At 41.7% G+C, this 12,031-nt stretch overlaps 1 pseudogene; it reads left to right on the top strand.

Moving 5' to 3' along the window:
* The first annotated feature begins 472 nt into the window (after positions 1-472).
* Positions 473-11,193, top strand: LOC139412631 (MAP kinase-activated protein kinase 2-like; annotated as a pseudogene).
* The last annotated feature ends 838 nt before the right edge of the window (positions 11,194-12,031 follow it).

Here is a 12,031-nt window from a genome sequence, read left to right as displayed (position 1 = left end):
CATTTTGATCAACCAAACTGGACATGCGGCACAAATTTATTTGCTGGGGTAAAATGACCTGTGTTCCATTTATTGAGATACAACATCATATTTTACATAATCAATTGTAAACTATACCACAAATTAGAATGTCCTTCATAGTGACGTTCAAAATGCTTAATTGAACTATTCTAGATATACAATCTGAAAAGTATTATTCTGTCGATGTGCCAATATTATTATAGAGTAGCTATTCCTCGAAAGAAATAAAACAATTGGAGATTAGTTAGCCTCTTTTTGCTCCATAATCTAAAGTAAAATCGACCAAGGCCTCTGAAAAAGATATAACTGAGTCTCAGAGAGAGGGAGGGGTTCAGTGACCCTGCAGCCTGACACTGGACAGGGAGGGGAAAAGTGATATATCCCCAGGACACCACTGCCTCTTCTTGCACTCTCTCTCTGTTCCCCTGGAGAGCACGGCAAGAGACACATCATGCAACAGAATGGTAATGGGAAGGAGAAGCAGTCGGTGAACCAATCCGACCCTCAGCTCCAGGGGATGACTGATGACAGCGGACCACACATCCCAGGCAATGACACCCTAAGCGGTCCCACACTCTTCCAACTGCCCGCTCATTCCCAACTGGAGTTCAAACGCAACGCAGTCACAGAGGACTACAAAATAACAACTCAAGTACTAGGACTGGGTATCAACGGGAAAGTGCTGGAATGCTACTGCAAGAAGACAGGGGATAAATGTGCGCTCAAGGTGTGTGTGTGAGAGAGAGAGAGAGAGAGACCATCAGTCATCAGACGCAAGTGGAAACATGTATTTTAGGTCTTGCTTGCTTTCTTTCCTTACCCACTGATGTAAATGACAGGACACATGATAATGTGCAGTGGTGATGATAAGGGGGAGAATAGTAATCAATTATTCACTATTCTTCCATCTCAGACAGTCTCCTCCTCAGTCTCTTGCATCTTTCTTATTGGTTCACTACTACCAATGGAATCAAGTCCTTTGTCTGATTTGCGTTGGAGTTGTATGAAGGACATACCTTGGATATAATGCTAAAAACATATGATTGCCAGTCACATCCCCAATAATTTACAGTACATACGTGGGCATCAGTGCACATGCTTGCAGTATAGAGTGTCTGATGTGCAGAAGTTGACATTCGTGCAGGGAAGTTACTGTCACCTGAGTCTCCTCTACTTCCTCTGATATATTTACTGTACCAACAAACAAGATGAAGTTGCCTGTTTCTCTTTTAAAGAGGTCCACCACGTAAGCACTGCTAACACCAATAGATCAGGGCAGATTTAACTGTCTCTCTGTGAGCCGGTTTGGAGAGGAGCCACAGGCGGCAACAGTGCTGCCCTTTAAACTAACTAGATTACTCCTGCACATACAGATCTGGGGAGAGACAGGGATGTACTGTCTGGGACCGGGTCTTATGCAGAGGGTTTTGTATTAGTGCCTGTGGTCAATGTAATTTTGTATGGACAATGCCATGCTCTGTCTGGACTGATTCTATGTTCCATCTAGGAGGATTTACTCTGGTGAGGTCCTAAATTAGGGATGCGCAACAGCTACCACAGTGTGCAGACTTTTGTTTCAGCCATGTTCTGATATACCTGATTCAACTCAGGAAGGCCTTCAGTTTACTTTACTATTAGTTTAACCTGGTGTGTTTGTACTGGGCTGGAGCAAAAGCCTGCATATAATGCGACCAAAACTGTCCATCCCTGTCGTTAAGTTCGGCCTTGGCATGCACTCTACGCTCTATCTATCCTTCTGGACACGGGGCTCTGTGGTCTGATTAAATGTTGAGTGTTTACTTCCGTCCTTTGAAGGTCAACCACGGAAATAGTGAGCAATTTGGAAACAGTTCTACGTCAACTAGTTGTGTAAAACCTGCAAAGTCAGTTAGTTAGCATGTGTGTGTGTGTGTGTGTGTGTGTGAGAGAGAGAGAGAGCGACCAGGAATATTCTTAAAAAACAAGAACTGAAACCCCACGAGCCCGCTTTCATTGGAACATTCTCAATCTCAAATAGTTCCACATTCTTTTTTTCCAGGTACACCAAAGATAGGTGGATGAAATGTGATTAGGAGGAGGATCAGTTATACTGGCACATGTGAATACATGCTTATGTTCTGTTCTGTCAGTGTTTGTGTTATGAACAATGTTTAGGCTGAGTATTAGGTTCCTCCTCTATAAACAGTTTAATCTCAACCTGCCCTCTCCTTCCTGTCCCACAATGCACTAGTTCCTGTCATAAACAGAGGAGAGGCTAGTTTCTCTGACTGTGGTGTCTGGGGATATGGGATCCCTCCCAACCTCACATCTAATCCTTTTGCAAGTTTGTTATTACTGGTACATTTTGAATGCACTTATAAAATGCAGCATTCATTCTAAATGTTCTGCAGGGAATCCTCCTGCAAAGCAAATTTTAAAAAAATTCAACCACTTTGGTGCAATTTTAAGTATGTGGTACATATTAAAAACTCTAAGCACAAAAATCTAAACAGAATCTAATCAAAAAATCTAAACAGATCATCAAATGGCTCATGTTTCGAAATTCCAAGCACATTTTCAGTTGACTGAGTACAACAAATACTACTATCCCATACCTATGGGACCTATGATTTCTTAATCCGGCTCGGTATGTGCCACCATTTGGAATTATACTGTAGTGTAGTGTACAATGCAGTTAAATAAAGGTTCAATAAAACATTAAATAATAATATATAACAATATATTCCACTAATTATCTGAATTTCTGTTATCCACTGTAAGCCGATAGATTTCAAGCAGAGAGACAGGAGAGGCGATACTGTATCAGTTTACAAGTCACGTAGAAAAGGTGATCTTTTTCAATGTTGCATGGGGCAGGAATGGCATACAACGCCGTGCTCCATTTTTTTAATAGCCAACTGCTTTAAAATAACCCAGTTTCTTATGATTTGTCCTACATTTGTACTCTATAGAACACCCCCCTATCCACATCGATGGAACAGTAGTGGAGAGGGTAGCAAGTTTTAAGTTCCTCGGCATACACATCACAGACAAACTGAATTGGTCCACTCACACAGACAGCATTGTGAAGAAGGCGCAGCAGCGCCTCTTCAACCTCAGGAGGCTGAAGAAATTCGGCTTGTCACCAAAAGCACTCACAATCTTCTACAGATGCACAATCGAGAGCATCCTGGCGGGCTGTATCACCGCCTGGTACGACAACTGCTCCGCCCTCAACCGTAAGGCTCTCCAGAGGGTAGTGAGGTCTGCACAACGCATCACCGGGGGCAAACTACCTGCCCTCCAGGACACCTACACCACCCGATGTCACAGGAAGGCCATAAAGATCATCAAGGACATCAACCACCCGAGCCACTGCCTGTTCACCCCGCTGTCATCCAGAAGGCGAGGTCAGTACAGGTGCATCAAAGCTGGGACCGAGAGACTGAAAAACAGCTTCTATCTCAAGGCCATCAGACTGTTAAACAGCCACCACTAACATTGAGTGGCTGCTGCCAACACACTGACAATGACTCAACTCCAGCCACTTTAATAATGGGAATTGATGGGAAATGATGTAAATATATCACTAGCCACTTTAAACAATGCTACCTTATATAATGTTACTTACCCTACATTATTCATCTCATATGCATACGTATATACTGTACTCTATATCATCGACTGTATCCTTATGTAATACATGTATCACTAGCCACTTTAACTATGCCACTTTGTTTACATACTCATCTCATATGTATATACTGTACTCGATACCATCTACTGTATCTTGCCTATGCCGCTCTGTACCATCACTCATTCATATATCCTTATGTACATATTCTTTATCCCCTTACACTGTGTACAAGACAGTAGTTTTGGAATTGTTAGTTAGATTACTTGTTGGTTATTACTGCATTGTCGGAACTTGAAGCACAAGCATTTCGCTACACTCGCATTAACATCTGCTAACCATGTGTATGTGACAAATAAAATTTGATTTGATTTGATTTGATTTATAGGGATAATGAAACTGTAAGAATGACATACTTCTCAAAATGCCCACAAACTGTAATTGGATACACATGATAAAAATAATTGTGCTTGTCAAGTTACAGAATAATCAAATGCTGTATGAAATTCTTTCTATTCAGCACTTCAAAAAGAACTGTTTTGAAATGTATATATAACATTTTTTACTATTGGATTAAATGGTAGTTAAAATGACTAAATGGGGAGTCTATCAATACCTGATGTATTAGTGACTAAACTAAATGTATTTTATGGAAAACTTGCATGAATGACTCAGGGATGAAAGATGTGTGAAACCCCAATGAATGCAAAATCAAAAGTTCTGAACATGAAATACAATTGTTTTCAGTTAAGAGTTTTGTACTTAGAGTTTAGAAAATATACCACTTACATCTGAAAAATGTGCCAAATTGACTGAACAAAAACTGTAATATGAATGAATGAAAGGTTTGTATTTCGGATGATGGAATGACTGATATGAGAGTATGGAGAGACTGTGTACGTGTGTGTGTTAGAGTGAGAAAGAGCAAGAGTGAAAGAGTGAGAGAAAGAGAAGTGAGAGAGAGAGAGAGAGAGAGCGGTGGGACTAAGATTGGTCACAAGGCTTTTAACCTGATTGAAGCTATTATTATGCTCTTGATCAATTCCTCCAAGTGGCTATAGACAACATGTACGCATGCACACAAAAACACACTCACAGCACATACATGTTGCATAGATACACATTCACGTTCCAATACAGATACAAGCTGCACCCATCATCATACCTTGTCATAGTAAATACTGTATGTTTCTGAAACCTGCACAGTATTATCTCCCTTCTTTCTCTGTGTTTCTATCCCACCTCCTCTGTGGTTGCAGATTCTGCATGATAGTCCTAAGGCGCGGCGGGAGATGGAGCTTCATTGGAGAGTGTCGGGGGTCCATACATTGTTCGCATCCTCAGCCTGTATGACAACATGCACCAGGGGAGAAAATGCCTGGTTATCGTCATGGAGTGGTAAGGAACACACAGACCACATAAACCAGAATGCATCTGTCTATGATGTATGTATTCTCTCTTAGCTTATCTAGCATGCCAGTCTAGACTTTAAAAACATTACTAATGACTAGGGACAGGAGTTTTTCCTGGTCAGGTCACGTGGTCAGAAAATAACTCCTGGGCCTAATGAAAAGCTACACAAACATCAAATGATGTTCCCGCTATCCTTGGTCATTGTCTTTGGGCTCTGTAGATTGGGCTCAGTAATTGCCTAGTAATTATTAAGGGACAATGCTTGCCTTGTTTAGGGGAATAGCTTTGTTGTCTTGTTAATTTTAAGAAGCTTTGATCTGTGTCTCTTGTTTTACTTCCTGTCTCAGTATGGAGGGAGGGGAGCTGTTCAGTCGCATTCAGGCCAAAGGGGACCAGGCTTTCACAGAGAGAGGTGAGTTATGACGGGGAACTGTGTTGTGTCATTTACAGTGCTCTGTGATTTACGGTGACCCATATGCTCTATGTTAATCAGATTTATGTCATGGCTTTTAATCAGAGGCTTCAGAGATCATGAGGGACATAGGTACGGCCATCGAGTACCTTCACCACATGGACATAGCTCACAGAGATGTCAAGGTGGGACTATACTTCTAGACACACATCACTCACAGACATGTATACCCATGTATCTCTTTCATCTGACACTCACTGACAGGTGTCTTTACCACTGGTGGTTTTAGTGATGATGTACTTATTGCTTTCGTCTTTTTTACACCTCCCTCCACACGCACACAACAGCCTGAAAATCTGCTCTACACCACCAAGGAGAGCAATGGTGTTCTGAAACTGACTGACTTTGGCTTTGCCAAGGAGACCACCCTCCACAACTCCCTCCAGACACCCTGTTACACCCCTTACTATGTTGGTGAGTGGTTGGGTCTGTTACACGAGTAGTAGTGTAGTATACTATCCAGATGTGAATGGTGTAGGCTATAACATTTTATGGTTGACTTTTCCCCACATATTGTCCCTGTCTCTGCCTGTCTGTCTGTCTGCCTGACTAGTTGTCTCTTAGTCTCTATTTGTGTCTGTCTGTCTGTCCATCAGCCCCCGAGGTGCTCGGTCCAGAGAAGTATGACAAGTCATGTGACATGTGGTCTCTGGGCGTGATCATGTACATCCTGTGAGTACCTAGTGTGTCTTTGTGCTATAAGTGTGACAGTAGGTGTGTGAGAATCAAGTCACAGGCTTCTTATTCACTCTCACTCTCCCTACTGTTCCCTCCTGGGCCTCATTCCTACTCTCCCTTCTCTGCACTGCCTGGTACTCCTCTCCCTCTCTTTCAACACTCGGTTCCTCATGGTCCACTACTTGCTTTCTGCCTCTCCTTCTCTCTCTCCTTGTATTTAGTATGAATGACTGTTAAAGGACTGTTAAAGGACTGTTAAATGACTGTTAAAGGACTGTTAAATGACTGTTAAAGGACCGTTAAATGACTGTTAAAGGACTGTTAAATGACTGTTAAAGGACTGTTAAATGACTGTTAAATGACTGTTAAAGGACTGTTAAATGACTGTTAAATGACTGTTAAATGACTGTTAAAGGACCATTAAAGGACTGTTTAATGACCGTTAAATGACTGTTAAAGGACCATTAAAGGACCGTTTAATGACCGTTAAATGACTGTTAAAGGACTATTAAATTGCTGTTAAATTGCTGTTGAGTGACTGTTGAATGACTGTTGAATGACTGTTGAATGAGTAAAGTGTGTGCTGTATCCCCAGGCTGTGTGGATTCCCTCCGTTCTACTCTAACACGGGCCAGGCCATCTCTCCAGGGATGAAGCAGAGGATCAGGATGGGCCAGTACAACTTCCCTAACCCTGAGTGGGCCGAAGTGTCGGAGGAAGGTCAGACTAGAGGCAATTGAATACTGTGGGTTGGGATGGTCTATACTAGAGGTGGAGGCTTCACTGCAATACAAACTATGTTCTGCTAATTACAAAATATTTTGGACGGATTCGTCTACGGTTGTGATTTGTAGGTCCTTTGACAGACATCTTGTCTAGTTTACCTGATGTTCATGTTTTATTTGTTATGCTTGTTGATCTATGACCATACCCTCTGTAGCCAACAGCTGATCAACCAGCTGCTGAAGACAGACCCAAACGAGAGGATGACCATCGGGCAGTTCATGAACCACCCCTGGATCAATGTGAGGGTGCTGCTTACTGCATGTCTGAGAACACTGTCTGAGTGCGGTTGATAATATGAGACTCATTCACACTGTGTGTGTGTGTGTGTGTGTGTGTGTGTGTGTGTGTGTGTGTGTGTGTGTGTGTGTGTGTGTGTGTGTGTGCGTGTGTGTGTGTGTGTGTGTGTGTGCGTGCGTGTTGACATTAAAGCAGTCGATGGTGGTTCCTCCTACTCCTCTGCACACATCCCGTGTTCTGACAGAGGACAGAGAATTGTGGGACGATGTCAAGGTGAGTCTAGAGAGCTGTCAAACACTGACACTCTGTGGTATGAAAAACACTGCATATCAATGGCCCAGTTTAATCGAACACTAACATTAAGAAGCCACTGGATGGTGTTAAACAGTAGATTTGTAAGACCCATATTGCAACTATCTACAGTGCCTGTAGAACATTATCATACCCTTGACTTATTCCAAATGTAATTAATGTTGTTGTGTTGCTGCCTGAATTCAAACTGGATTAAATAAATAAAAATTGTCACCCATCTACACACAATACCACATAATGACAAAGTGAAAACATGTTTTTAGGAAAATGTGCCAAATATATTGAAAATGAATTACATAAATATCTAATTGACATACATTGGGGCAAAAAGTATTTAGTCAGCCACCAATTGTGCAAGTTCTCCCACTTAAAAAGATGACAGAGGCCTGTAATTGTCATCATAGGTACACTTCAACTATGACAGACAAAATGAGAAAACAAAATCCAGAAAATCACATTGTAGGATTTTTAATGAATTTATTTGCAAATTATGGTGGAAAATAAGTATTTGGTCACCTACAAACAAGCAAGATTTCTGGCTCTCACAGACCTGTAACTTCTTCTTTAAGAGGCTCCTCTGTCCTCCACTCGTTACCTGTATTAATGGCATCTGTTTGAACTTGTTATCAGTATAAAAGACACCTGTCCACAACCTCAAACAGTCACACTCAAAACTCCACTATGGCCAAGACCAAAGAGCTGTCAAAGGACACCAGAAACAAAATTGTAGACCTGCACCAGGCTGGGAAGACTAAATCTGCAATTGGTAAGCAGCTTGGTTTGAAGAAATCAACTGTGCGAGCAATTATTAGGAAATGGAAGACATACAAGACCACTGATAATCTCCCTCGATCTGGGGCTCCACGCAAGATCTCACCCCGTGGGGTCAAAATGATCACAAGAACGGTGAGCAAAAATCCCAGAACCACACAGGGGGACCTAGTGAATGACCTGCAGAGAGCTGGGACCAAAGTAACAAAGCCTACCATCAGTAACACACTACGCCGCCAGGGACTCAAATCCTGCAGTGCCAGACGTGTCCCCCTGCTTAAGCCAGTACATGTCCAGGCCCGTCTGAAGTTTGCTAGAGAGCATTTGGATGATCCAGAAGAAGATTGGGAGAATGTCATTTGGTCAGATGAAACCAAAATAGAACTTTTTGGTAAAAACTCAACTCGTCGTGTTTGGAGGACAAAGAATGCTGAGTTGCATCCAAAGAACACCATACCTACTGTGAAGCACGGGGGTGGAAACATCATGCTTTGGGGCTGTTTTTCTGCAAAGGGACCAGGACGACTGATCCGTGTAAAGGAAAGAATGAATGGGGCCATATATCGTGAGATTTTGAGTGAAAACCTACTTCCATCAGCAAGGGCATTGAAGATGAAACATGGCTGGGTCTTTCAGTATGACAATGATCCCAAGCACACCGCCCGGGCAACGAAGGAGTGGCTTCATAAGAAGCATTTCAAGGTCCTGGAGTGGCCTAGCCAGTCTCCAGATCTCAACCCCATAGAAAATCTTTGGAGGGAGTTGAAAGTCCGCATTGCCCAGCAGAGTAGAAACGATATCTTGAAGTCCGTGGAACTGTCCGTAGATCTCAAAGATTGTGATGAGGAATATATCTGGGGAAGGCTATAAAACATTTCTAGAGTGTTTAATGTTTCTGGTCTCTACCATTGGCAAATTGAAAAAGTATGGAACTTCCCAGACTCTGCCTAGAGCTAGCTGTACGACCAAACTGAGTAACTAGGCAAGAAGGACCTTGGTAAAGGAGTTGATCAAGAACCCAATAACCACTCTGGCAGAACTACAGAAGCCCTTGACTGAGATGGGAGAACCTGCCAGAAGGATATCAGTCTCTGGAGCACTTAACCAATCTGTGATTTGTGGGAGAGTAGCCAGATGGAAGCAACTCCTGAGAAAAAGGAACATGACAGCAGGCCTAGGGCATGGTGGTGGCAGCATCATGCTGTGAGGATGCTTTTCAGTGGCAGGGACTGAGAGTAAGGTAATGATAGAGGGAACAATGAATGAAGCCAATTACAGGCAAATCCTTGATGAGAACCTGCTTCATAATTCAAATTATCTTAGACTGGGTCAAATATTTATGTTCCAACAGGACAATGACCCCAAACATACAGCCAAAGCAACATTGGCTTCAGAACAAGAATGTGAAAGTCCTCAAATGGCCCAGCCAAAGCCCAGACTTGAATCCCATTGAAAATCTGTAGAAAGACTTGAATATTGCTGTTTGCCGCTTTCTATCTAACTTAAAACAGAGCATGAGAAAATCTGCAAGGAAGAATGGGAGAAAATCCCCAAATCCAGATGTGTTAAACTGATAGACATACCCAAGATGACTTAAAGGGAAATTGCCTACTAATTGCCTACTTATTTTCCTCTACCCTTTTCATTTAGAAATGTCCCTTTAAAGCTGCAATCCCTGGCAAAGGTGCTTCTACAAAGTATTGACTCAGGGGTGTGAATACTTACAGTACCAGTCAAACATTTGGACACAAAAGTTCACGGCAATTGGAACCAAAAATCTCAAATTTGGATTCATCATACCAAAGGACAGATTTCTACCGGTCTACTGTCCGTTGCTTGTGTTTCTTGGCCCAAGCAAGTCGCTTCTTCTTACTGGTGTCCTTTAGTAGTGGTTTCTTTTCAGCAATTCGACCATGAAGGCCTGATTCACTCAGTCTCCTCTGAACAGTTGTTGAGATGTTGAGATTTGTCTGTTACTTGAATTCGGAAGCATTTATTTCGGCTGCAATTTCTGAGGCTGGTAATTTTCCAGATTGACTGACCTTTAGGTCTTAAAGTAATGATGGACTGTCATTTCTCTTAGCTTATTTGAGCTGTTCTTGACATAATATGGACTTGGTGTTTTACCAAATAGGTCTATCTTCTGTTTACCAACCCTACCTTGTCACAGCACAACTGATTGGCTCAAACGCATTAAGAAGGAAAGAAATTTCTCAAATGAACTTTTAACAAGGCACACCTGTTAATTGAAATGCATTCCAGGTGACTACCTCATGAAGCTGGTTGAGAGAATGACAAGAGTGTGCAAAGCTGTCATTAAGGCAAAGGGTGGAAGCTTCGAAGAATCTCAAATATAAAATATATTTTGTTTTGTTTAACACTTTTTTGGTTACTACATGATTCCATATGTGTTATTTCATAGTTATGATGTTTTCAGTATTATTTTACAATGTACAAAATAGTAAAAATGAAGAAAAACCTTTGAATGAGTAGGTGTGTCTAAACTTTTTACTGTTACTGTATGTAAATTAGATATTTCTGTATTTCTTTTTCACAAAATTTGCACAAATTTCTAAAAACATGTTGTTTTCTTTTCACTGTCATTATTGGGTACTGTGTGTAGATGGGTGAGCATTTTTAGATTCAGGCTGTAACACAACAAAATGTGGAATAAGTCAAAGGATATAATTACTTTCTTAAGGCACTGTATCTGTACTGTCTGGATCCAGGAGGAGATGACCAGTGCTCTGTCCACCATGCGTGTGGACTATGACCAGGTGAAGATCAAAGATCTAGACACGTCCAATAACCCACTGCTCAACAAGCGACGCAAGAGACCTGCTGCTGGGGGTTTGAGGGAGAGGAGTGAGGAGGGGGAGGTGGTGCGTGATTAGGAGGAGGATGCGCAACGGTTTGCAACAGCCAGTGAAAGGCTGAGGGGAAAGGAGAGCGAGGAGGGGATGTTTTATTAAAACCTCTAGGCTACTGATCTTGTGTTTATATTACTTATTTTATTAATTCCTCACAGTTTTTTTTAAAGTCAGAATACAAACACCCCAATATTCTTAGGAGTTGATAAAGCCCTTCTTTTGAATTAACGTAATTACGTCTCCCTCAAATGCTTGACTGCTTTTTATATGACCGGTGTGTCTAATCCTGAATGCTGATTGGTTGAAAGCGCATTCCAGCGGGGGTTTATTCCACAAATTACCACCAGCTAAATCTATGACGTTAAAATGCCTATTTACTCTGTTCCATTTGACGGAGCATTCCACTTTCTCATCATCCCAGGCGAGAGAGAGAGGCAGGCAGCGTTTCTCAGCCAGTCTAAATAATGAATCAGCTGGCATCATTTTTATGGATATATACAAAGAAATATCAATTGAAAAAAGGTCAAACGAAAAGAAGTGCAGCTAGTTTGCAGACTTTCCAGCTTCAGTTTGAAGTTGTGTGAGCTGTGTTGTTGGCTAGTTCCTCTGAACAACAGTGTCCTGACGAGAGAGCACATTTTCTATGCCAGGTGAAATCATACCTCATTAGCTCATTGTTATGGATGTGCCCAAATAAATGTCACTAGAAAACAGCTTAAACAAATGCATCTACTGTTATTATTCTGTCTGCACTGTTTGACATGACTGTAAATTAGCCGTAGTTGGCTAGCTAGCAAGCAAGGGATAAAAACATTTTTCCTGACAAAGATAGGAGTCACAAAAAGCAGAAATATGGAT

The sequence above is a fragment of the Oncorhynchus clarkii genome, chromosome 7 (assembly GCF_045791955.1).
Source record: "Oncorhynchus clarkii lewisi isolate Uvic-CL-2024 chromosome 7, UVic_Ocla_1.0, whole genome shotgun sequence".
Taxonomy (NCBI): domain Eukaryota; kingdom Metazoa; phylum Chordata; class Actinopteri; order Salmoniformes; family Salmonidae; genus Oncorhynchus; species Oncorhynchus clarkii.
The sequence above is the reverse complement of the archived record's forward strand: the minus strand, read 5'-3'. Positions and strand labels throughout refer to the sequence as shown.